The sequence below is a fragment of the Lissotriton helveticus genome, chromosome 11 (genome assembly GCF_964261635.1).
Source record: "Lissotriton helveticus chromosome 11, aLisHel1.1, whole genome shotgun sequence".
NCBI lineage: Eukaryota > Metazoa > Chordata > Amphibia > Caudata > Salamandridae > Lissotriton > Lissotriton helveticus.
The window spans coordinates 902982060-903008932 of NC_136072.1; the positions used below are offsets into that span (position 1 = coordinate 902982060).

At 46.1% G+C, this 26873-nt stretch overlaps 2 protein-coding genes and 1 long non-coding RNA gene across 4 annotated transcripts in view; 1 reads left to right on the plus strand and 2 right to left on the minus strand.

Moving 5' to 3' along the window:
* The window catches only part of TBX5 (T-box transcription factor 5), a 615870-nt gene that overhangs the window by 490866 nt on the left and 98131 nt on the right, over window positions 1-26873 (plus strand). The gene's annotated exons all lie outside the window — the stretch shown is intronic.
* The window catches only part of LOC144791294 (uncharacterized), a 483505-nt gene that overhangs the window by 117679 nt on the left and 338953 nt on the right, over window positions 1-26873 (minus strand). The window lies entirely within an intron of this gene.
* LOC144792040 (uncharacterized) overlaps window positions 1-26873 on the minus strand; it is a 47834-nt gene that overhangs the window by 18842 nt on the left and 2119 nt on the right. The gene's annotated exons all lie outside the window — the stretch shown is intronic.

The window sequence follows — 26873 nt, forward strand, 5'->3', positions numbered from 1 at the left end:
AGACCCGGCTTCCTGGGCACCAGGGCACTCAGGGGTAACTGCGCTCCAATTGCATCAACTGGAGTGTTCCCTCACTGATGTCCTGGGGCCTCAGTACTAAAGGACCCAAAACTGGATAACCAAGTACTCCTCTCCAGCACTTGACTCTCTCAGGGTAGCGAGACAGAGCAGTCCAAGGATTACTCAAGGAGGTGAGGTGGGGTTAGACATTCAGAATACAGTGTAAACCGTACCACCAGCTGATAAACTCAATGTCCAGTCAGTGCTTTACTTTTTATAAAAGAAAAGTACTTTAATACACATAAGATAATTATTCTACACATAAAACTAGGATAAACAGTGAAAACCAGAAGTCTCTACAACCCTCTGGGGCAGAGTTCTGACCCCAAACAGTATTATAGCGCCTAGACGCCAAGCACTATAAAAACACAGTTAACATGAAAACACACAGTAAGCATTGCATATTACAGATCATGTTACACAGGGCTGTTCTCATTCACTAGAGCCTTGATACCAAACTTTGTATTGAAAGGATATAGTTTCAGTATATGATGCGAAGTCCAATGGTCGTGATCGGCCCCATAACCCCCCACCCAAAGCAACAGAAGTGCCCTCCCATTGTGAGTGAGGACACCGCTCTAGTGGTGTCAGGGATCTGATCAAAGGTGCCGGATGTCTTGGCACAGTTTACTGGAGTCCCACTAGTCCAGTAGCCACTGGCTAGCTGAAGAAGGGTAGTGGCTGGACAGAGTGCCAGTTCACCCTGTTACCCTCAGAGTTCACAAAAAGAAAGGTGGGGTCTGCTTCACTGGCCTCTCTTCCCAGTTACTGCTTGTACAGGCTCCCACAGCGCAAGGGAGGAGCCTAGAGGGGATTTGATCTCACCTTCAAAGACTAGAATCAAGCATCCTCCTCTCTCTCTGGCTCTCGTCCTGTCCTGCAAGCTTCTTTCCACCAGCCTCTGTGATGTGCTGTAAGCTTCCTTCCCACACCTTTGGTGATGTGCCGCAAGCTTCCTTCTCACACTGGGCAGCTGTCTGTAATTTCCTTGGTCCAAAGCGAACGCTCCTCCAAGCCTTACAAACAGCTGGTCCTTAATGACCGCAGTGAACAGAGTCTTATCTTCTGCCTTCACACCCGCGGGGTCCGTGCCTGGCTATCTTCTCTGTCATAGCTCAGTCTTTGAACAACAGCTGACCACTCAGGCCAGACTTTTATCACCTCTGATTGATAGGCTCATCCAATCAGAGGGTCTGCTACTTTTTACACCTCCAATCACAGACCATTCACCGCGTGTTCAATGCATGGGTAAAGCATGTAGCAGGTCGTGTTCTGGTATCAGGCTGCGCCAGCCTCTAGAGAGGAATTTTAATTAACTCCAGCCCAGGAGGCCCTGACAAGTGAGGGAGGGTCCTATCCACACAGTTAGTGCAGCTAAACCCAGATAAGAGCTGAGGGTCTCCCCCAGCCCACCAGGCCTTTCCAAGGAAATAGGGAGGGGGACGGGGGAGCTGGGATGTCCAGCAGGACCGCTCACATTCCTCACACTGGCTCAAATGACCATTCTTCCCCTGTACACCCATGGGCTCTCAAACACACATCAGCCAGACAACGGCAACAGGCCCACAGGCATGGCAAACTGCACAGACTTGGTCAGGAGGGTGCCTAGGGACTCACCCTTCCTGACTATAGATTTATTGCTGCCACCACTGTCAGTCTACCACAGCCATAATAGAAAGGGCAGTAGCCACTCTCTGAAAAATAGGGGTGCACTAGGCATGCCCCCTCGACCTCAGAGCCAAGCTCTAGGGTCTCAATCCAGGTAAACAGGGAGACCCTCAGTGGACATGTATGATTGTCATGCTCACTGAGGTAGGGATCTAGAAACTATACAGTAGCTTTTGAGTGACTTGCCTGGAGATTAGCATAAGGCAGGGGAAGCACTCCCTCCAGAGACATGCAGGAGACTTCCCGTCCCAACAAGGCATGGCTACTTCCATCCTTTCATCTGCGTCACAACGATTTCTTGGAAAACCAGACTCTTAAGCCATTAGGGACTTCCCGTTGCTTGAATATTGATTTCTCCAAGAACTCATTATTATGCATTAACATCTATCCCTTAGGGGTTCATTCATGACGTTCATATTCCTGACTTTACCGAAAATCTGGCATTCCTAAACACCTTCAAGGTATAAAAATGTAACTTCATTTGCTATGGCAAAGCACGGTGTGGTTCGGTGCAGTTCAACTACCTACTTGCACGACGCAGCTCACTACAGCAAGTGCCGAAGGAAGCGAACTCTCCAACTGAAGCACTGATCAGAAGCTGTCATCCTCCTGCCGAGAAATCCAGCTCCAGTGCTTCCGACACCCCTTGCGGCGTTTTGGGAGATCGAGTCCTGAGACAGAGATACCAATCTCTCTCATTCTAAGGTATGGAGCTGATTAGAACCTAAAGAAACGTTTGGCAATTCTTGGCAAAACTAAACCTATGCTAAAAGACAAACACCTACTTCTTCCCTCGTACTAGACCTAGGTTAGGTACACTGGGTAGGCGTATTTTAGAAGCACCAGTTGAGTATTTTAGTTTGTGTTATTTATGTATGTATTTTTATATGACATAGCAACAGACAATGCTATTTCAGTATTATTTTATATTACTGTTTATGCTGTATGCATTACACTTCGCATTTTGTCTAACGATTGTAGCAGTTCACCTCTCTTGCATGAGAAAGAAGACTGTTCAATAAACCCTTTTTATTGAAACACCCATCTCTCTATTTCTGTGCAAACTCTGTAGAAACGAAACATGCACGATTGACTGAGTGAAATAGTTATCTATTGTTTCCACGACTCTGAAGATATGTTTTGATTCTAGGGGAAACAAAGTTGTCATGTTTATGCGGTTGTCAGAAACAAATCCCTTCTTGTTTACTCGAGAAAGTTTCTAGTGACCTCTGAGTTAGCTGGCACACACAATTAAGTTTAGTATACTCGATAGCGACATACTGACCTCAGTCCTATGTCACATCTATAGTGTATATTATTCCAATGCGCAGAGCCTATTGGGAATATAAGAACTACACTACATTATAAAGGCTTGCGTCATCACACCTGGTGTGGAGCACGGCCAATCCAGAGCCATCAGTGGCACCTGCCGGTACACAGGGGTACTATTGAAGATTTCCCAGATCCAGTCTGACACCTGGGACACATTGGCATAACACTGGCCCCCACTGCCCCCACGGTGCGGGGGGCCCGAGCTCCAGGGTGGCCCCACAGCACAGTACTCAGGCCAGAGAGTTCCAGATTGAGTCTGTAGGGGGCCCCTCCACGTACATTGCAGGGGGACCCTCTCAAGTTTTGTTATGCTAGTGGTGGGACAGAAATAAAAATGTGAGAAATCTGTGGTTAGAAATCTATCAGAATATCATAGTCAATATCAAATAACACAAATTTTGGTTCCCAAATATAATTTACAAAAATATTGCACCATAGTACATAAAAATAGAAAATATACACACATGTGACAATATGTTTGTAGATGGTATTACGTCAGATTATATTAAGGCCTACAACCCAGACAGGGCATCATGGAGTTCTCACTGGTCATTGATGCAAAGGGTTTCTTCATATAACTATTTCTGTATAGTTGCAATGGAGCCCCTCGGGTATCTGGCATAGTCTCCAAAACTGTACATTTGTCAACCCATGGCATCCAGCATTTAGTCTGCTGTCAGTGGCATCTGTTCAGCTTTCACAGGAGAACTTTATCTACATAGCTTGTTCAAATGACACTGCCATATTGATTACATGACACCTTACTCAACAATTCCAAAGGCTCTTTAGCTTAACATCAAATACTGATAACCTAATCCGTGTCAGATTCCTAAACTAGGCTCTAATTGACCAGGCAAGATTGCTTACGAAAATGGTGGAGATATGCTTTCCAATTCCGTTCAAGATTGTAGTCGAGTCTCTCAGCTCCTGAAATCACTTTTCGTTTAACTGTTTTTTGTTTCCTAGGAGACCAGTATGCAGCCACCAATGACCCTCAAAGTCATTTTCGCTCCAACCTGCCCTCGATTTGGTCTCCTCCTTAAATATGACAACAGATCTTTTTGCCTTTTTAATTTTTGATAGGAGCTGACAAAAGCTCACCTTTTTCTTCGTGTGGGATGGTGATATATTTAAGTCATGAATACAGAAGTCCGATACAAAATACCTCCTGCTTCCCGTGGTACACAGCCATTTGAAGTAGAGGGGATTTGAAACAGAAAACCATCAGTCAGAATACTGCAAAGTTTCATGAATAGAAAACCTGAATTCACCCGAGTAAGTAATCGGTAAATTGAAAAATACAATACAGAAGGGATGATGGAGGGAGCAGAAAGTTTTAAACTTGAGTGCCAATTTTAGTTATCATGTACTAAAATGTAACCAAATTCGCTAAATCAAATCAAATGAAATCAATTTTTCTTACCCGGTTACAAGCTTTTATAGAGACTGTGGTAAAATTGGTTATTTAAAAATAAGCCAACCTACAAAAAGGGAAAAAACTAAAGGTTTTTCTGCATCTTAGGTTTGATTTGTAATGAATGTTTAATCTGAATCGAATAATCATCTAAAATAACCCATTAGACATATATTCATAATTTGTGCACTAAGAACCGATAGTGCTCTACACTCTTGACTATCTAGTCACAGGGGTCAGGTGAAGTCTACACATTGGTAAATAGGTGAATTTTGAGGCGTTTTCATATTTGTGGTGCTGCACCATAACTACTGTTTTAGTGTGTTTTATTATCTGAATACATAGGTTTATTTCACAGGAAAAAAAGGTTAAGGTCACCTCATAGTTAGGTGTTGAAGTGAGAAAACTAACGTTTGAAAATCAAAACAATACTGCACTCCGCCAGGTATAGTTTAGTGAACTAACTATAAATTGCTCCCTCGTCATGCACTGCTTATGAACTAATATATTATATCACTCATGACATGTTAAAGGACATCATCAATGACATCACTGATGTCTCTGGCCCTATAATCAATACTCCGCACTCGGCCAAGCCCTCTGCTGCAAGTAGACAACCACACCATGCATATGGAAAAAGGCTGTATGCAGCAGCGTTTGGTCAAGGGATACGCCTAATCTATCACCCACCCACCACCCGCGCAGGGGTCCAACTCCATTGAGCACATTTTATTTTTTGGTACAGCAGTTGTACCGGTTCCTTGCTACACCTGTTCCTTGCTACGCAACTGGGGCTCCCTGGGCACCAATTACCTTAAGCTGGAGTCACTTTGCCCAACCCCAAATACATGGTCCTGGCGGGTTGCGGTGCACCCAACCTGCCACTTGTGTTTACCCCATTTCCTCTGCGATTTTTTTCTCAGCTGGCTTATGCTTACACGGTAGGAGTACCTTGGGTACACATGGCTAACTTTCTTTGCCTTTGTGGTTGCTGCAGTGGGAGTAAAGGAGATGGGAGTAAAGGAGAAAACCATGGTAAGTTGACTATGGGCGCTATTCAGTCACTTAGTCAACAGATGGTGCGAAAGGAAGAAAAGCTACAAGCTGCTTCCTTAGTTACATACAGCTACAATACACTTTCAGCTCCTACTCTGGAATTCATTTAGGTCAAGCTAAGCCAGTTAGTGAGCAATTCATAAGGAAGGAGTGTGTGAGTAAGTGACTATGTCAGCATGTGAATAAGCATGACTCGGTGAAAGGCTAGGTTCATATACGATGGAGTGTGAGCTAGGGCTTCCAGGATCCATGAAAAGGCATGATGAGAATAAATTGTGCCTTGATGATGAACTGGCAGTGACCACTCAACCCTGAAGTAAAACAGACAATAACGAGGAGCAAAGCACCAACAGCGCTACTTTGTCTTGAGTAATCTCTTTTTTGAGGCAGGGTAATTTGTTTAGCTGTGATCAGGGATCAATGCTTGCTTGGCAGAGATCCAGCACCCGTCTGGTGTTACAATACCACCATTTTACCACCACCGGACTGCCTACTGGACAGTTTGGCATTACCTATCAGAAGAGCAGGCATCACCGTTTGGTCCGAACTGGAGGACTCCGGGGGGATACATCCATGGGAGTACCTGAGGGCAAAGATCGGGCCAGGGCTCTCTAGATTCAAATATTTACAGTTAACATCATGGTACGAGGCAGATAAGGGGGAGGTCAGAGGGAACAGAGAGATTGAAGGTTTGTGGCAATCTACCTTTCCAATGAATAAGGAAATCTCTATATGGTATAACAACTTGCTGGATATTGAGGAACATGAGACACCCCCACCCCCCCAGCTTCAGTGTGGATGGAAACCCCCCTTGGGCCATTAATAGAGTCCTTGTATGAGCCCTCTCTAAAGATCTTGTATAGATTTGTCAAGCCCGCTTGTCTAAAAAAAAAATCACTTTTTTGTCATCAACAGACTCTATTATACACCCGCGAAAATTGCCAAGTTTGCCCCAGAACCAGCTCCCAAATGCCCCAGGTGTCTGACACCTCTTGCTAACGACTTACACATCTTCTTTGAGTGTCCAGCACTTGTAAGATTTTGGGCTGAGGTGGGCGACAATATTCGTGATATCTTTAATACTAGCATAGAGATCAATATGTCATTAGTGTTTTTTGGAGACAACGGTTGCCTTAGTCAGACCCTCTCTCAAAAGGACAGAGGCCTATTAATTTATTTGATTTTGCTGGCCAGAAGGGAAGTGTGCAAGAGGTGGAAAGACCCCATACCCCCACAAAGGGAAGACTGGCTTAAAGCCTCATTTTCCATGGCTCGTTTAGATTACGAAGGTGCAGAAGATAAGCAAATGAACATCTGGCATCCCTTTGTGAGTTGGGGAAAAAATTTAAGATTAATTTAACATAACTGGTCTAATGATTAAACCAGGTTCCCTCACAAAAAAGGTATCCGTCGGATGACCCAAGCGAGTGCGGTAAGCCGTAGGGGCCACAGATTACGAAGGCGGCTTCATAAGACCCGCAGAGGCTTGAAAGGTGGGATGAGGACCAAAAAAAATAAATAATAATAATAATAATAATACCACCATTTTGATGGTTTCAAAAATAATAATTTTACAAATATTAGGAATGAATTCAGAAAGGCGTTCAGTAAGAACAGTTTTTCTTTGTAAACTATTGTGTAAACATTCGACCTTCTGGGGAATGTGTGAAAGAGTGGATGACATCACCAGTGTGCATTTCAATACATTTAAAAACAATGTGACCGGAGGGTTTCAGTTTAGAAATAAACCGGAAGAATTGAGGCGAGTTGAATGAAAATCTTTTGAAATTACCCTTTCATGTAAGAACAGTATTGTCAAAGTCAATAGGTCATGCCATTAAAAGGCCAATATATTATTTTTTGCAAGGGCTTGTTGGCAGTGGCACTGGCTTGCAAACAGAGGCATCTAAAAGCCCATGCATGCATGGACGGCAATCTTGGAATGGGTTCCATTAAAGGAAATCCAGTACAAGATAGCTGCTAATGCACATGTATTCATTGTGATGCATGAGTGCACGCATGTTGTGACTTCTGTGTGCTCATGAGTCATGATGACTACCACCATTTTTTATTTGCCATCAGGAAATGTTAGATGACATATAAGGACAGTAAATTAAAATGCTAAAAAAGGGAAACAAAATGCTTGCAAAGCACAAAAAGAATTGACAAAGCCAATAGGTCTCGCATCTACAAGAGCCATTGGCTTGGGCAATGTGCTTTTGCCATGTTGTATACCAGTGTGACTGCTGTTCAGCATGGCTAAAAGTCAAGTGGAATGTCTTACAGTGGAGCGGGGAGAGTAGAGTGTCGTAGTCTGGATTTGTTGGATTAGAGTGTTTCAGAGTTGAGTAGAGGGGAGTAGTGTTCAGTGGCAGGGAGTGTCATAGAGTGCAGAATCATAGAGTATAGTGTTGTACAGTAGACTAGTGGAGTGGAGTGGCACAGAGGTAAGTGGCATAGAGTGGAGAGAGGTGGAATAGCGCGGAGTGGTTTAGAGTGGTTTGAGGTAGCAGTGTAGATTGCATTGGAGTAGATTTGGGTGATTGAATTGTGGTAGAGTGGGCTGGCTTTAGTGAAATGGGGTGAGGTGGGTTGGATTGGGCTATTTTATATTGGGTTGGTGTAGATTGGATTAAGATTAGGCCTGGGTGGAACTCGTGGAGTTCCACTTCACGAAATTCCGCCGCATTGCTGTAAAACTCTGCCGAATTCCACAGAGTTCCTTAAGCGGGTGGAGTATTGCTCAGCCACCCCTAAATCCCCTTGGCTGCTGAGGGTCATTGGTGGACAAGAACTCCTATTGTTGCCACAAGTAAGTCTCTCACAGCAGGATTGCTGAGACGTCGTCAGAGTCCCCGTCTCCTTTCTAAACCACTCTGCAAAGGAGCCTCCCGGCGCACTACTGGTTGGGGGATGAAGCCCATTGGCTGCTGAGGGTTGTTGGGGGCCAAGAACCCCTATGTTGCCACATGCAAGTTCCCTACACTGGGATTGCTGACACTAGAGGTGAGCGATGCCGGTAAACTCTGGTCCTCCGGTGGCTTGATGGTATTTTTTCCAACATCTGTGTTCCAAGTGGAGCGGTGAGTGGCAAAACTCTGTCCGTGGAGAGGAGTTTACCCCCCAGCTCTAATTGGGGTGGGGTGGATTGGATATGAGTAGGGTGGTTTGCAGTGGGGTGAATTAGAGTGGAGTGAAGGGATTGGACTGGATGAGAGGGGGTGGATTGGAGTGGGGTGGAGTGTACTGGACTGGAGTGTGGTGGGATGGATGGACTGAACTGGGGTGGATTGGATTGCCTTAGAGTGGGGTGGATTGGATGGCATTAGAGTGGGGTGGATTGGGGTGGGTTGGAGTGGATGGGGTGGGTTGGGATGGACTGGATTGGAATGGAGTGGGTGTGGGTGGAGTGGGGTGGAGTGGGGTGGGATGGAGTGAGTTGGAATTGGGTGGGGTGGAATGGAGTGGAGTGGAATGAATTGGGGTGGATTACATTGGCATGGGGTTGATTGGAGTGGAGTAGATTGGATTGTAGTGGGGTAGAGTGGATTGGAGTGAGATGGGTTGGACAGAGTGGGGTTGATTGGATTGGATTGTGGTGGATTAGATTGGATTGGATTGAGGTGAGGTGAGGTGGACTGGATTGGGATGAGGTGGATTGGAGTGTGGCAGATTGTTTTGGATTGGAGTACGGCAGATTGGAGTAGAGCAGATTGTTTCGAATTGGAGTGGGGCTAATTGAAGTGGGGCAGATTGCTTTCAATTGGTGTGGGGTGCATTGTTTTGGAGTGGAAAAGATTGTTTTGGATTGGAGTGGAGCAGATTTTTTGGATTGGAGTGGGGCAGAATGTTTTGGGTTGAAGTGGTGTACATTTGAGTGGGGCATACTGTTTTGTACTGGAGTGGGGCGGATTGTTTTAGATTGGATTGGGAAGATTGGAGTGGGGCAGATCATTTTGGATTGGAGTGGGGCAGTTTGTAGTGCGGAAAATTGGTGTGGAGCAGATTTTTTTGGATTGGAATGAGACAGATTGTTTTGGACTCAAGTGGGGCAGATTGTTCTGGATTGGGGTGGGCAGATTAGTATGGGGGAAGATTGGTGTGGAGCAGATTGGAGTGGGCAGCTTGTTTTGGATTGAGTGTGATGGATTGGTTTGGAGAGGGGTGGATTGGATTAGGGTGAGATGTACTGGATTGGATTGAGTAAAGCATATTGTTCTGGATTGGGGTGGGGCAGATTAGTATGGGGAAGATTGGTGTGGAGCAGATTAGGGAGAGGTGGATTGGATTGGATTGGAGTGAGGTAGATTGGATCGGGCTGGATTATGGTGGATTGGATTTGTGTGGGGTGGATTTGATTTGACTGAAGTGGGGTGGATTGGTGTGGGGTGAATTGGGATGGAGTTGGTGGGTTGGAGAGTGGCAGATTGGAGTGGGGTAGATTGCTTGGGCTTGGAGTGGGGAAGACTGAAGTGGCGCACATTGGAGTAGGTAGATTGATTTGGATTGGAGTGGGGCAGATTGTTTTGGTTTTGGATTGGAGAGGGGCAAATTAGAGTGGAGCAGATTGGAGTGAGGCACATTGAAGTGGGATGGATTTGAGTGGGGCAGATTATTTTGGATTGAAGTGGGGCAGATAAGAGTGTACAGACATTTTTGGATGAGTGGGGCAGTTTATATTGGGGCAGACCTTTTCGGATTGGAGTGTGGCAGAATGTTTTGAATTGGAGTGGGGCAGATTGGTGCAGGGCAGATTGGAGTGAGGCAGATTGTTTTGAATTGGAGTGTGGCGGATTGGAGTTATTGCAGATTGGAGTGAGGTAGATTGTTTGGGATTGGAGTGGGGCAGATTGTTTCGGATTGAAGTGGGGTAATTGATTTGGATTAGAGTGGGGTAGATTGTTTTGGATTAGAGTAGGGAAGATTGTTTTGGACTGGGGTAGGCAAGATTGTTTTGGATTGGAGCAGAGTGGAGTGGGGCAGATTGTTTTGGTTTGGAGTGGTGTAGATTGGAGTGGGACTTACTGTTTTGTACTGGAGTGGGCAGACTGTTTTAGATTGGAGTGGGGCAGATTGTTTTTGCTTGGATTTGGCAAATTGGAGTGCAGAAAATTGGTGCGGAGCAGATTATTTTAGATTGGAGTGAGGCAGATTGATTTTGATTGGACTGGGACAGAGTGTTTTGGATTGAGTAGGGCAGATTGTTGTGGTTTGCAGAGGGGTGGCTTGGATTAGGGCGAGGTTGATTGGATTGGAGTGAGGTAAATTGGATCAGGCTGGATTAGGGTGGATTGGATTTGTGTGGTGAATTTGATTTGATTGGAGTGGGGTGGGGTGAATTGTGGTGGATTGGTGATGGAGTGAATTGGGATGGAGTTTGTGGTTTGGAGTGGGGCATATTGTTTGGGGTTTGAGTGGGACAGATTGGAGTGATGCAGATTGTTTTGAATTGAAGTGGGTTGGATTGGAGTGTAGCAGATTGAAGTGGGCAGATTGGTTTGGATTCGAGTGGGGTAGATTGTTTTGGATTGGATTAGGGCAGATTGTTTGAGATTGGAGTGGGGCTGATTGAAGTGGGAAAGATTGCTTTAGATTGAGAGGGGCATATTGTTTTGGAGTAGAGCACATTGTTTTGGGTGGGAGTGTGGCAGATTGCTTTGGATTGGAGTACAGCAGATTGTTTTGGACTGGGATGGGGAATATTGTTTTGAAATGGAGTGGGGCAGATTGGCATGGGGCAGATTGTTTTTGATTGGAGTTGGGCAGATTGGAGTGTGGAAAAGTGGTGTGGAGCAGATTATTTTGTATTGAGTGAGGCAGATTGTTTTGGATTGGAGTGGGGAAGATTGTTTTGGATTGCGTGAGGCAGATTGTTGTGGATTGGAGTCAGACAGATTAGTATGGGGAAGATTGGTGTGGAGCAGATTGGAGTGGGCAGGTTGTTTTGGATTGTAGTGGGATGAATTGGTTTAGAGAGTGGTGGATTGGATTGGATTAGGTGAGGTGAATTGGATTGGAGTGAGGTAGATTGGATTCGGCTGGATTAGGGTGGATTGGATTTGTGTGGGTTGAATTGGATTGGAGAGGGGTGGATTGTGGTGGATTGTTGTGGGGTGAATTGGGATGGAGTAGGTAGATTGGGGTGAGGTAGATTGTATTGGAGTGGGGCAAATTGGAGTGAGGTAGATTGGAGTGGGGCAGATATTTTGGGATTGGAGTGGGGCAGACTGAATTGGGGCATATTGAAGTGGGGCAGATTGGAGTGGGGTAGATTGGAGTGAGGCACATTGAAGTGGGCGGATTGGAGTGTGGCAGATTATTTTGGATCAAAGTTGGGCAGATAGGACTGTGTAGATTGGAGTAGGAAGACTGTTTTGGATTGGACTGGGGCATTTTAGAGTGGGGCAGACCTTTTTGGATTGGAGTAGGGTGGACTGGAGTGGGGCAGGATGTTTTGAATTGGAGTGGGGCAGATTGGAGTGGGGCTGAATATGTTGGATTGAGTGGAGCAGAATGTTTTGGATTGGAGTGGGGCAGATTGTTTCGATTGGAGTGAGGTAGATTTTTTTGAATTGGAGTGGGGGAGATTGTTTTGGACTGGAGTGGTGCAGATTGAAGGGGGAAGATTACTTTAGAATAAGAGGGCGTGTTGTTTTGGATTGGAGTGGAGCACAATATTTTGTATGGGGAGTGGGGCAGATTGTTTTGGATTGGAGAAGGGCTGATTATTTTGGATTGGAGTGGAGAAGATTGTTGTGGTTTGGATTTGGGCAGATTGGGGTGCCGAAGATTGGAGAGGAGCAGATTGTTTTTTATCGGAGTGGGGCCGAATTTTTGGATTGGAAATTAATAGGAGAGATTGGAGTGGGGTGGGAATGGGAGGATTGGAGTGTGGTGGATTGGATTCAGTTGAGCGGTTTGAATTGGAGAGGGGTGGATTGGATTGGACTTGGGTGGGGCGGATTGAAGTGGCATGGATGCGAATCAGGGCATTGGATTGGTGTAGATTGTGGTTTACTGCGCGATTATGTTTTAAAGCATCATTTTCGAAATTGCACATAAGAAAGAAACAATGTCCCTTGGCAATAAAATAATCCTCATCTTTTGAGAACAGCGCCCATGAACAAAAACAAAAGAAATCATGAGTGAGAAAAGAAGACTTAACAAAATAAATTAAAGTCACCTATAGAAAATAAATCTCTGCAATTTTGTTTGTCCTGTTGGGCACATTAATGCAAGCCACACGCCTTCTGTTTGCAGGGCGCTAAAAGTTAAACAGAACAAAATAGTAACTCAATCACGTTGGGAGCTGCAGACAGGCACTGATTAAGTTGCACCAATCAGTACTTGGTTCCTGCTCCACAGAGAGGAACAGAAATGATGCTAGGCCTGCCTTGATGAATTTCAAGGCTGTAAAGAAGAGTGCCATGTAAGCCAACAAATTGTAAGCAACAGGCTGGCTCCAAGCCCCTTTTTGTTAACAGTGTCTCGCAAGTGAGGTACATGTGCTTGTGCATGCTTTCGCAGACTCGACCCTAAAATTGAAGTGAGCAACACAGAAGCATTTTACAACTGCTGAGTCCTCATACATTTTTTTAATGATATTTAAAATATATATATATATAACATGCCGACAGGTTAGGGATTAGGGTAGCCGCACCAGAGTAGTGGGAAGAGCGTTTGTGAGGATTAAGGGGAAAAAAGGGGGAGAGAACAAGGAAATGCATGCTCTCCAGTGGAGTGCATAAAATAAGATAAAGAATCCCCTCAAATGTGCAGTAAAAGTCTACAACTCATCCAATCTGAACACCACAAGACCGAAATGCTCTTTGGCAAGACAAGCACAAAAATAGGAAATCCATTGAATCAAGACATAATAAAGAAGGAGAACATACTAGATTTTTTATTTTCGACAGTCTTTTTCAGATGTAATCAGGTTTTATAGGTACTACGTGAGCCATGCCGCTATTATCTAGCCAATCAGAAAACATCTAGTAGGCCCATGTCTTTCTGGTAACATCTTCAACATTGTTAAATTCCACTCCCAAACTCCCACATTGGTGAGTGATACAAAGAATGAGGTGTGCTATTTCGCTTGCCTATCGACATGCAATATCACCCCTTAGATACTGGTGTATCATGTCTGGGGAGGCGAGACTGTTCTCTTGTGGTGCTGTTCTGTGGTAGATGTGAGTGCGATGGGGGGTGGGTTTTGGGATTTTTGTTTTATTTTCATTTCTGCTAATATTTCAAATTTATTGCTCTTCAGTTGTCCTATTTTGCTATAGAAACTGTCAAAGTCAATTCAATGTACATTCTACATGCATGAATTGCCGGGTTACAGTGCTCTGCGCTATATTTGTTATTTGGCAAATAAAATCTGTTCTTAAAAAAAAAGCGCGATGAACAGCTCTGTAAGTTTGGTTAAACCACTAATGCGCCGCTGAGAAGTATATACAACAAAAGGGTTTGTTTGCCAACATATATGTAAATAAGATGCAACTTGCAAGCCAGGTGCACTCTGAAACTGATTGGTGTTAATTTACAAAGGTCATGAATCAGCATACATACATGGTCTTACATCATTATGTAACAGGACAGCCATGATGTTGACCATGTATGCTCAAAGACTTCATGGCAAAATGAATGCCATGATGCACGACAATCATTAGTTTGCAGCCGAAGTTTTTTCAAAGCTTTTCTAAAGATGTTGCCTTATTCTAATATATGAATGGAGATAGGAAGAGTATTCTACATCTGGTGGTTAAAACCAACAGGCGTCTTATCTCCAAAATTAACATTCCTTGTGCGACGAAACCTTACATGAGGTAGGCAAAACATGTCAACAACCCTAAAGGAGTATGATGGAAAATTTTAAATTTCAGAAATAGTGCTCTTGTCATAAAAGGACATCTGAGTTATAGGGAGCACTTTGATTATAAAAATGGGGACTGCTAGGAGAAATCTCATTTGCATAGTTTATGCAAAATGGCCCAAAACAATTAAGGCATTTGTAAACAGTCTTAGCATAGAAATAGCTTCCATTCCGGCAACTGGTGCAGGTATCCAATCCTCAGTGTTACTGTCATTTAGAACTTTTGGTCAAGCCTTTGATAAGAGTATTCAAAGATTTTGAACCATAATACCCGGAGAAGGACTTTGGCCTTAAGCTAAAGGTTATTTTGGAGTAGCTAATATAGGACTGGGGTCCTACTTCTAGAACATTATTTTGTGGGGTTGAACTACAGCCTGATAAAGGTAGTATTCCTCGCAGTCAGATCCTTGTGTTGTAGAATTATTTGTAGTTACAGAGTTAGGATGACAAAATGTTAACAATTCTAAATAACTGTTTCTGAACACATTGGGCCTAATTTATATGTTGGCAGAGAGGGAACTCCGTCGCAAGGGGGCCGGGGTTCGATCCCTGCCAACACAGTTGTCTACCCATCCAATTCTAATGTGGGTGGCCTATAGTTTGATCACAGCAGTGACTATACCATCAACGTCGTGGCCAAACTTCTCAGACGGGTTGATGGAGCAAGGGCTTTCAGAAAATTGGCTATATGTCTGTCTGCCCAATTAGGATGGGCTGACATATAGCCCTTTTATTATTGTTCATCATTGCCAGGCAATCTTTAGCGGTAAAGGACAGTAAAAAACACTGAGTGTCCCCCTCGCTATGAGAGATGACGCCCCTGGCAAGGGTGGCATTATCTTTTTTATTTTCAAAAAGATAATACCACTTCTGGATATTCCTTTTGAAAATAATAAAAAAAAACAGATTGGTGCAAGGCTTCATCGATGGAGCTCCTATCCAAACTTAAAAAAACATTGACAGGAACATCTGTGGTGGTGGTTCCTGCCAATACTTTAGAAATGATTGCCTGCTTGGCGGACATTTCAAAATTTGGCAGGTGGTATCAGCGTCAGGCCTATGGAGTAATTTACTATGTCACCCCGGCAGAGAAACGGGGCACCCACCAGCAATTAAATTAGGCCCATTTTATCCTAGTATACTATGCCTTTATTCATGAGAAATGAAAGATCTATATTGACAAGTATGTTGTAAATGCCCACGTGAGTATTTTGGGTATAATGAATACTTGCAGTATACGTGGAGTTTTACCCACTTTGCTATTACTATAAATGCACAGAATCCAGAATCAGTTTCCTTTAAAGGATTTATAGACGTGACATTGTAAAAGACATTCTAATCTAATGTCTCTATCAATCTATTTAATATAAGCAATACCAAGACCTGAGGCCAGATGTAGGTAATGAAGATTTACCGATTCTAAAATACCAAATTTTACCGATTCGGTATGTTAGAATCGGTAAATGGGATGTAGGTATTTATTCAGTAAGTTTTACCGAATCGGTAAGATTCGGTAATTACCAAATCGGTATTTACCGGTTCGGTAATTCCCATTCATTCCTATCGTCCTGGAGGCCCATAGAAATGAATGTGAATTACTGAATCGGTAAATACTGATTCGGTAAAAGGGGGAACACATTGAAGGGTGGCAGGGTGTCACTTTGACACCCTGTTGCACCCCATAATCGTGCTTGTGTGCACATGTGGCACACATACATGCCCTAAGGGCATGTGTGTCTGCCACATGGCACAGTTGAAAATGCACAGATTTGCATTTTCAAAGGCATTCGGTATTTACCACCAAGTTATAGTTGGTGGTAAATAACGAATCCTTAAAGCACATAAGCACTCTCAAATGTGCTTCCTACAGCCGTTTGCTGATTCGGTAAATACCGAATCGGTAAATAATGATTCGTTAAATACAGAATTGGTAAATACCGATTCAGTATTTACCGAATCATCACCTACATAGCAAATGGCTCAATACCGGTCGGTAAGCCTGAAATTTACAGAATTTCGGGTTTACCGACCGGTAATGAGCCACCTACATCGGGCCCCAAGTTATCCAACACTGTTAATAAATCGGTGCATCGTTCTATGCATATAGCAGACTCTGCGGTTATTAAGATCTTGGAAAACCATTTGTAGAATTTTAGTCATACATACATGAAGAGATGTAGCCGAGGCAGGTGTAGATGAGTTGTAAAGTAGATTTATTCAACCATAGATATAGTTGCAGGAAGTATTATGCTGGAACAAGCAGCCCCACCAGGAGCAGCCTCTTAGCTACTCAGCCCATACTCCAACTGTCAAACCTCATACCAGTCACCCAAGCATTCCATCCATGTCAATCACACTCACATTCTAACCTGGAACACTCACACTGGCTGAGTAGCTAGATGCAGAGAAGTGCAGTAATATAAACACTAAACCCAGAACACTACACAATTGATATCCTATATCTGATGCTTGGTTTCCTCCACCCATAGACAAGATCATTAGACTTCTTTCAGCAGTCTTCTCATGCAAATCCATGAAAAAGGCCAGTCCTAGGACATTCAGGCTTTCAGGATATTAAAAATGGTTTTCATTCATCCTTTTATTCATTAAATTATTTATTTTGATGGCAACTGATCATTCAAAATCAGCATACATAAAATCGATCAGCAGCTTAATATTAGAAAAATAAAATATTATGTCCTTAATACATTTGAAATTATATCACAATTTTCATGTATAAGAACAATATGAAAACTTATATAAAATGGCATTGGGGGGGGGACAGAGCTTGTTGCCATGCTGCATGGAGGAATTTAGCCGAGCCCCAGGATTCTACTCGTATCCTGCCGCCTGGGCCTTGCAAATTATCAGTCAAGCTGCGGTATCCCCCCTCCAGGACCCAGTTTAGCCTGGTTGGGAGTGTTGATGTGGCTCACGTCCTACAGGTTTGTCAATAGCAGCCTGGAGACCCCCAGCACCGCGTGACTAACATGGTGGGCGCAGGCTAGTGAGGCCATTGGCTGGGGCGGTTTCTCAGCGGGGCCCGCATGCTCTCTGTATTGATCACGACCAGCACCTCCAGCTAGGAAACCAGAGCTTCAGGGGTATTTGTCTCCCCAGCAGGCAGTTCATGAGGCGGTTGAGCAAACACTGCGGGCTTTGTGACCTCAAGCACTGACACTGCATGGAGTGGACTCTGTTAAGGCCCCAGAGCTGTTGGGATGGCACTCGCCTGTGCTGGCTGCTGAGGCCCACCTTGGGCATTAAGCACAGTTGGAGCCTCTGTACCCTCACAAATGCAACTGAAGACACAGCATTGTGTACCAGAGAACTACAGCAGACCAGCAACTGTTGGGGCTAGAGATTACCCCCTTGTGGACCCCTAGCCTGTCCCGGGCGTGGGTGTGGGCTGTGCATTCCACCCTGTTGGCAGCAGGTGCCCCAGTGGTTTGCCACTAATCCAGAATTTGCCTTTGCCACTACATCTCACCACGAGGACACCAGCAGGTGGGGTGACACCAGGTGGGGCACTATAGTACACTTGCAGCACACCCGAATCCCTGCACTGAGCATAGCTTCTACCGGAGTGCAACGAAACAGAGTGTCCCACATTGGGGACAGCTTGGCCTTCTGCATTAGCTTTATTGGACACTTGTCATTGGGCTTTGTCCGGCTCGCCCCTCCCACACAACTCAAGTTCACAACTTCTACTGGACCCTCACCAGTGGACCTCTCTTTTCTCTCACGGTGCACCCTCTCCTCCTCATCTCTTTCCCCAACGGTCACTGACCATGGGACGTACACACTATGGCAGAGTACATGACTGGGCTTCAGGGCACCCTGATAGGACAACAGGAAGGGGTGGGAGCACACTGCTTCACCTCCCAGCACAGTTCGCCCCTTAGCATTCTGGGAAACACAGTTTATGTGACATGCTTACTTGAATATTTCTTGGAGTATTCCACCAAAGTTTGTGCAGGTTAGTGCTGTGAATCTCCAGAAACGTGTTTCTGGATATCATCAGTCATCAGTAGAGATAAAAACGAATTTTATCTGGGGTTGATGAGCAGGTTGCCACAATCCTTTCAGGTCTCAGTACCTCTCACAAGCGCACAGGTGTATCTCAACAAGCTTGTCAGCCTAATGACTCAAGTAAGCCTTTTCAAACAGGGAGGGTGGGAGCACACTGCTTCACTTCCCAGCACAGTTTGCCCCTTAGCACTATGGTAAATGCAGTTCATGTTACATGCTTACTTGAATATTTCCTGGAGTATTCCACCAAAGTTGGTGCAGGTTAGTGCTGTAAATCTCTAGACTCATGTTTCTGGATATCATCCGTCATCAGTAGAGATAAAAACTAATTTAATCTGCGGTTGCTGAGAAGGCTGCCACAATGCTTTTTCTTTATTCTCTAATACTGCTGCTCTCTGCTGATGAAGGCAAAAACAACAGTTGATGGACAGAATGCAGAACAATGTCATACATTCATCCAGTACAGAGATCTGGGCCTAAATCCATCTTTTTTTTGCTCACCATGCCATTCCAGTTTGAACCCAGCCATATGCAAAACAGTCTTGACCCTGTGCCTCATTGGAACAATCCAGCCCGAACGGCCAAGCCTGGTCCTACTTGGACTGGAAACAAACTTCCTAGAAACGGTTTGGGGTTTCACTCCTCTTCAGCCAGGATAGCTTGATTCCAGTGGCATGGAGAGCACGGTACCCACGTCTGGGCATACCCGTCCCACTCGGGGTGACAAATGCAAAAACAACAGTTGATGGACAGAATGCAGAACAATGTCATACATTCATCCAAGTACAGAGATCAAGGCCTAAATCCATCGTTGTTTTGCTCACCATGCCATTCCAGTTTGAACCCAGCCACATGCAAATCAGTCTTGACTCTGTGCCTCATGGGAACATTCCAGCCTGAACTGCCCAGCCAAGTCCTCCTTGGACTGGAAACAAGCACCCTAGGACCGGTTTCGGGGTTTCACCCCTTTTCAGCCAGGATAGCTGGATGCCAGTGGCATGGAGAGCACAGGACCCACGTCTGGGCATACCCGTCCCACTCGAGGTGACAAATGCAAAAACAACAGTTGATGGACAGAATGCAGAACAATGTCATACATTCACCCCAGTACAGAGATCTGGCCTAAATCCATCGTTTTTTTGCTTTCTATTCCTGTTTGAACCCAGCCATATACAAATTAGTCTTGACCCTGTGCATCATGGGAACAGTCCAGCCCGAACTGCCAAGCCAGGTCCTCCATGGACTGGAAACAAGCATCCTAGGATCGGTTGTGTGTCTTTTACTCTGCTGATGAAGGGCTCAACCCAGAAACACGTGTCTAGAGATATACAGCAATGTCTGCACCAACTTTGGTGAAAAACTCCAGCTTATTTTGAAGTAAGTTTAAACTGTGTACTGCATTTACCAGGGTCTCCTCTGCTGAAGACGAACTTGGAGCTCTGAAAACGGACTTCTTAAAACTCTGTGATGCTGCCCTCCAGCTTGAAAGGTGAACTGAAGATGCAGAGAGCAGATCTCAGAGAAAACGTATGCCTAGTGGGATCCCTGATGGCTTAGAGGGCACTCACCCAGAACAATTTTTCACAAAATAGTTCAGTTGCTGGGTCTCAGAAGGCCGGTTGTTCTCCTGCTTTAATATCGAATGTGTAAACAAAAAAAGTTGGCTGAGTGTACAGCTGTGGTTCATAGAAGGTTTGTACAAAGAATTTATGATCAAGAATAAATTAACACATCATTGATAACGGAGTCTGTGTTTCATAACGAACCATTCGGTGTGCCCACAGGGACGCACTAACATTCGTCAGTGCGCTAATCAAGCATTTAATATCGAATGTGCACATAGGTCACTCGCCCTGCGCCCTCCCTGGATTTTCACTAACCCTAAGGCCGGTGATTCTCAGACTTCTAAATTATATTGACAGGTGTGCCATTTTGGAGGCAGACTGTAATTTAAACACAGTATTGTGGACTCCATTAAACTGATGACATTCCCTCATTATAAGGTCCTCAAGCAGCAAAAGGGGAGGAGTGACAGTGATAGACACTTGAACCCAAGTATGAATGCAGACTGTGAAAGGAGGGATCATATGATAAAACCAAAGACTGCATAGTGATAAAGAAAGACCATTTACGGGGGTCGGATGGTTAACAAGCTCACAGCTGAGTTATTTTGAGGGGTGTTGTGTACAAGACAACCGATACTTCCATTATAGAACTGTGGGAATGGCAGAGTTACACAGCAGGCAATGTGCATGGTTTTAGAGTTGGGAAGTTTACAGTTTTTTAATGTTGGCACCCCCATGAGTATAGTGCTTACTGGGGGGGTGGAACGCACACTGTCCCTGTGCCCCAGGGTTGGAGGTTGGTGGACGTATCCCAGGGGTGGGCTGCAGGAGGTAAGAAATATCAGAGGGATAAGGGAGGGCCACATTTCTTTGGGGTCCTGGCTTTCTGTTTCAGCCATGCAGAGGGCCCTGAGCCACAGGATATTTTATGACATGACCTACACTGTGTGATACAGAACAACTGAAAATATTACCGCAGAACATCAGTGATATGTTACACGAGATTAAGAGAGGAGGCCTCACACAGTATATTCGGAGGTGCTCACCTAACATAGTACAACTTGCGGGGCATCATTGCCCATGCTGGAATAGTTGCAAATACTCTGTGCTCGTACAAGCAGAATATATTAGGAGATCATGGGGTGTGGCAATTCTGGCAATGAAGCCACCCGTTCCTGGTGATGAAGACTTGATAGGGGCCGGGGGATAAATTTGTATATGTGCTGGGCCCAGGGTTAGGACATTGTTGCTTATGCTTTTTGTTTATGACCCCCACCACTGTATTTATCAACCCATTTTTGAAGCGTTAAGCTGTACCTTGCTAGAAACATCAGCCTACATACACATAGTGGGGGGTGATTTCAATACAGTGATGGATAGTGCTCTTGATAGGTCTGTCCCAGGAACACTCCCACTCCCCTGTCACACTTCACCTCAATCCTGAGTCTTTTAGACATGAGGAGAGCAAGATACCCTCTGACTAGTAATTACTCCTTTTTCCTGAGAGCCCACATGTTGTTTTCCTGTATTGACTATGTTTTAGTCCCATCCACAGAATGCCTAGCTGCCATCGGGCCTGAATGACTCCCCAGCAGAATTTCAGACCATGCACCACTTAAGATTATGCTAGATGCAGCACCCCTGGTAAGGGGGAGTAACTCGAGGCTAACAGCTGGGAATCTCCAAGTAGTAAGGTAGTGCGAAGCTTCATAGAGATTCCTCCCTATACTTTTAGGAGAACGTGGGTACTGTAAACCAACCTGACGTAGCCTCGAAGGCATATAAAACAGTGCTACGGGCCCCGGGACCAACACCTTATATCCCGCAAAAAACAAAGTAGAGAGGAGGACTTGGTCACGCTCTAATAAGAGATGAAAAAGTAACTTAGCTTTGAAAATTCCTTATCTGAGAGAGACTCTATATTTCCACGTATTCCTTATCTTAGAATGTTCACAGGTATCAGACTGAATCCTGATTTTTTTGCAATCTCCGTGCACGCTGGTAGGTTACATATGTCATTTCCGTGTGGTGCTGGGGGTGTGGTCTGCACTGGAAGAGTTTTTCGCCATGCCTATATAGGCGCTACCCCAGTGTGCTGACCTCATTACTTGACTGTTTATCCGCACCAGAATCACAGAGCTAAGCTGAGGAGGAATGAATAGTGTGCATAAAGTGAAGATCCTTAAAGATCTCTTTATGTTAGAAGACAGTTTGCCAAACTCTGAGAATAGGTGGTTCGGTAAGGTATCTGCAGCTAGGTAGAGTGACTTGTTCATCTGATAGAGACTTCTAGCTGCAGATTCCTTATCTAAGAATAGATACCAAAGCAACCTCTCCTGGTAGGTGGGTCTGTGGACGATTTTAGACAAAAAAGTCCTGGAAGCCCAAGCGGGCAAAGTGTTCTTCTTGCCAGCCCTGGCTATCAGGGCAGTAGTAATTTGCAAATGTGTGTAGCTATGGCGAAGAAGCAGGCTGACAGATGTCCAGAACTGGGAGTCCTCTAGATAATATAATGGTTACAGCTGTTCTGGTAGATTGAGCTCTTAAGCCCTCAATGGACTGTTTCTTGGCAATTGAGCAGCAGATCGTAATGCAGAGATGATCCATTGAGAGATGGTTCTCTTTTGAATTACCTTCCCTTGCTATTTTGCCCCTGCAAAGCCAACTAAGGGGCTCATTAGGATGGCGGACGGAAGAGCCACCGCGGCCCTGTAGTAGGCGGAAAAAGCCTTTTCCGTGTCCGCCTGCCGCGGATACTCCGTCCGCCATATCAGGATAGGAAAACGTGTCAAATTCCCGTCCGCGACGGGAAAGCACGCTCCGCCGCCGAACTACACACGAGAGCGTGGCGGACGGAACACATCCGGAGGCCACGCCGTACGGACTGACGTCGAAGACCGTCCTCCAAATCAAGATGGCAGAAAATACACATAAAACCGCAGCGGAAAAACAACCTGTCTGAACACGGCGGAATCCCCACTGCGAAGACAGGTGACATAGCAGAGATACCCACCGCAAGCTGACCAACACCATGGACCCAGCGCTACACGCTTTCCCGATGCTCTTCGCGATCCACCACGTCCTAGTCATGGCCCACCACGGACGACGACGCAGGTAAGGCACAAACCATTGGCTGTCTGCAGGGGAATACCAGTAAGGGACGTGACGTAGGGAGGGGGAGTGTCATGTTACCGAAACCACTGATGAGAAGCATATACAAATACACATTTGTAGTACGCAAGCAGGAATGACAACGACAGACCACGAGACCTGATAGACAACCTTTATTGTACAAAATAGGGGTAAAATCACAGTGTATGCGTGAGCATGGGCAAAGTGGGCACCACAGCAGCTACATCATTGGCAGTCAACGAGAGGGCAGAATGCAGTATCAGAGCATCAACAGGGCATTGTGCAGTACAGAGCAGCTACATCAGAGGCAGTCAACGAGAGGGCAGAATACAGTATCAGAGCATCAACAGGGCATTGTGCAGTACAGAGCAGGTACATCATTGGCAGTCAACGAGAGGGCAGAATGCAGTATCAGAGCATCAACAGGGCATTGTGCAGTACAGAGCAGGTACATCATTGGCAGTCAACGAGAGGGCAGAATGCAGTATCAGAGCATCAACAGGGCATTGTGCAGTACAGAACAGGTACATCAGAGGCAGTAAACGAGAGGGCAGAATGCAGTATCAGAGCATCAACAGGGCATTGTGCAGTACAGAACAGGTACATCAGAGGCAGTAAACGAGAGGGCAGAATGCAGTATCAGAGCATCAACAGGGCATTGTGCAGTACAGAGCAGCTACATCATTGGCAGTCAACGAGAGGGCAGAATGCAGTATCAGAGCATCAACAGGGCATTGTGCAGTACAGAGCAGGTACATCATTGGCAGTCAACGAGAGGGCAGAATGCAGTATCAGAGCATCAACAGGGCATTGTGCAGTACAGAGCAGGTACATCATTGGCAGTCAACGAGAGGGCAGAATGCAGTATCAGAGCATCAACAGGGCATTGTGCAGTACAGAACAGGTACATCAGAGGCAGTAAACGAGAGGGCAGAATGCAGTATCAGAGCATCAACAGGGCATTGTGCAGTACAGAACAGGTACATCAGAGGCAGTAAACGAGAGGGCAGAATGCAGTATCAGAGCATCAACAGGGCATTGTGCTGTACAGAGCAGGTACATCATTGGCAGCACATGAGAGGGGCTAAGTGCATCAACAGTCCATTGCACAGAACAGGTCCATCATTGGCAGCACATGAGAGGGGCAGAATGCAGTATCAGAGCATCAACAGGGCAATGTGCAGTACAGAACAGGTACATCAGAGGCAGTAAACGAGAGGGCAGAATGCAGTATCAGAGCATCAACAGGGCATTGTGCAGTACAGAGCAGCTACATCATTGGCAGTCAACGAGAGGGCAGAATGCAGTATCAGAGCATCAACAGGGCATTGTGCTGTACAGAGCAGGTACATCATTGGCAGCACATGAGAGGGCAGAATGCAGTATCAGAGCATCAACAGGGCATTGTGCTGTACAGAGCAGGTACATCATTGGCAGCACATGAGAGGGCAGAATGCAGTATCAGAGCATCAACAGGGCATTGTGCTGTACAGAGCAGGTACATCATTGGCAGCACATGAGAGGGGCTAAGTGCATCAACAGTCCATTGCACAGAACAGGTCCATCACAGGCAGCACATGAGAGGGGCTAAGTGCATCAACAGTCCATTGCACAGAACAGGTCCAGAGGCAGCACATGAGAGGGGCTAAGTGCATCAACAGTCCATTGCACAGAACAGGTCCATCACAGGCAGCACATGAGAGGGGCTAAGTGCATCAACAGTCCATTGCACAGAACAGGTCCATCACAGGCAGCACATGAGAGGGGCTAAGTGCATCAACAGTCCATTGCACAGAACAGGTCCATCACAGGCAGCACATGAGAGGGGCTAAGTGCATCAACAGTCCATTGCACAGAACAGGTCCAGAGGCAGCACATGAGAGGGGCTAAGTGCATCAACAGTCCATTGCACAGAACAGGTCCATCACAGGCAGCACATGAGAGGGGCTAAGTGCATCAACAGTCCATTGCACAGAACAGGTCCATCACAGGCAGCACATGAGAGGGGCTAAGTGCATCAACAGTCCATTGCACTGAACAGGTCCATCAGAGGCAGCACATGAGAGGGGCAGAATGCAGTATCAGAGCATCAACAGGGCAATGTGCAGTACAGAACAGGTACATCAGAGGCAGTAAACGAGAGGGCAGAATGCAGTATCAGAGCATCAACAGGGCAATGTGCAGTACAGAACAGGTACATCAGAGGCAGTAAACGAGAGGGCAGAATGCAGTATCAGAGCATCAACAGGGCAATGTGCAGTACAGAACAGGTACATCAGAGGCAGCACAACTACGTGTCCCTACCAAACCGTCACAGGGACCACAAGAGTGCCACGCAGTTCTCAATGGACACACCATGTGAACTAACATTTGAGTGAAGTGTACAGCACCTCACATCACAGAATCAGGGGGACTGCGTGAACTACCTGCCTCGGACACACTGGCAGCACCAGCAACAGGAGTGTGAGACACAGACACAGCCCGAGTGACACACACATGGGCCACGGACCCAGACACACTGGCAGCACCAGCAACAGGAGTGTGAGATACAGCCACAGCCCGAGTGACACACACATGGGCCACGGACCCAGACACACTGGCAGCACCAGCAACAGGAGTGTGAGACACAGCCACAGCCCGAGTGACACACACATGGGCCACGGACCCAGACACACTGGCAGCACCAGCAACAGGAGTGTGAGACACAGCCACAGCCCGAGTGACACACACATGGGCCACGGACCCAGACACACTGGCAGCACCAGCAACAGGAGTGTGAGACACAGCCACAGATGTAGTCACTGACACGTGAGCCACTGACCCAGACAGACTGCCAGCACCAGAAACAGGAGTGTGCAACACAGCCACAGATCTCCTAACTGACACGTGAGCCATAGACCCACATACCCTGCCAGGATCTGCAACAGGAGAGGGCACAACTGACACTGTGCCACCATCTGATACACGAGAGTCAACTGCACCAGCGCCACTGGGACAACTGAAATGATGAGCCACAGGGCTGTATGGGCCAGGAGGCAGGGTGGGCCTGGGAGCTGGGGATAGCTCACCTAGAGCCAAATCGGGGTTGGCAGGTGTCAATGGTGTGTGTCTGCGTTTCTTAGGGTGGTGTGAGTGCACCCTGGACAGGACAGGACTGCCAAGTGGTGGGGACTCCAAAGAATCACCACCCAGCATAGGTGGCGCAACTGCTGCGGGGGATCTGGTTTCGGGGGACGTGCTGGAGCCTGCTTGTCGTTTGCTCTGTGCCTGCCGCCTGGACTCGGAATGATGTGTAATGGGGGATGCAACAACAGGGGACACCCTCCTCTGCTTCTGACTGGCCTGGATGGGAGTGGAGGTATGGGGGGACTCCGCCGCGGAGACATCAGTGTTACGTTTAGTAGAAAACATCAGCCTCAGTGCAGCCAGGGGTGAAGTATGCCTGTCCTTGATAGCGCCATTGTCCATGCCAGATGCCTTGTCCGTAGGATGTGCCTTATCCTTAGGTGGAGTGTTGTCTCTGGATGTAGCCTGTGCCCTGCTCGCCGCCCTGTTCCTGCCAGCAGACTTGTCGTCTGTGGTGCACCTGTCTCCAGCAGACACCTGCTGTCTGTGTGTGTCCCTGTCCTTGGGAGAGTCCCTTACCTCTGCTGTGGGCCTGCTCTTGGGAGTCTCCCTGCTCTTAGTAGGTGCCTTAGTCTTCTCACTGTCCTTGGGAGAGTCCCTTACCTCTGCTGTG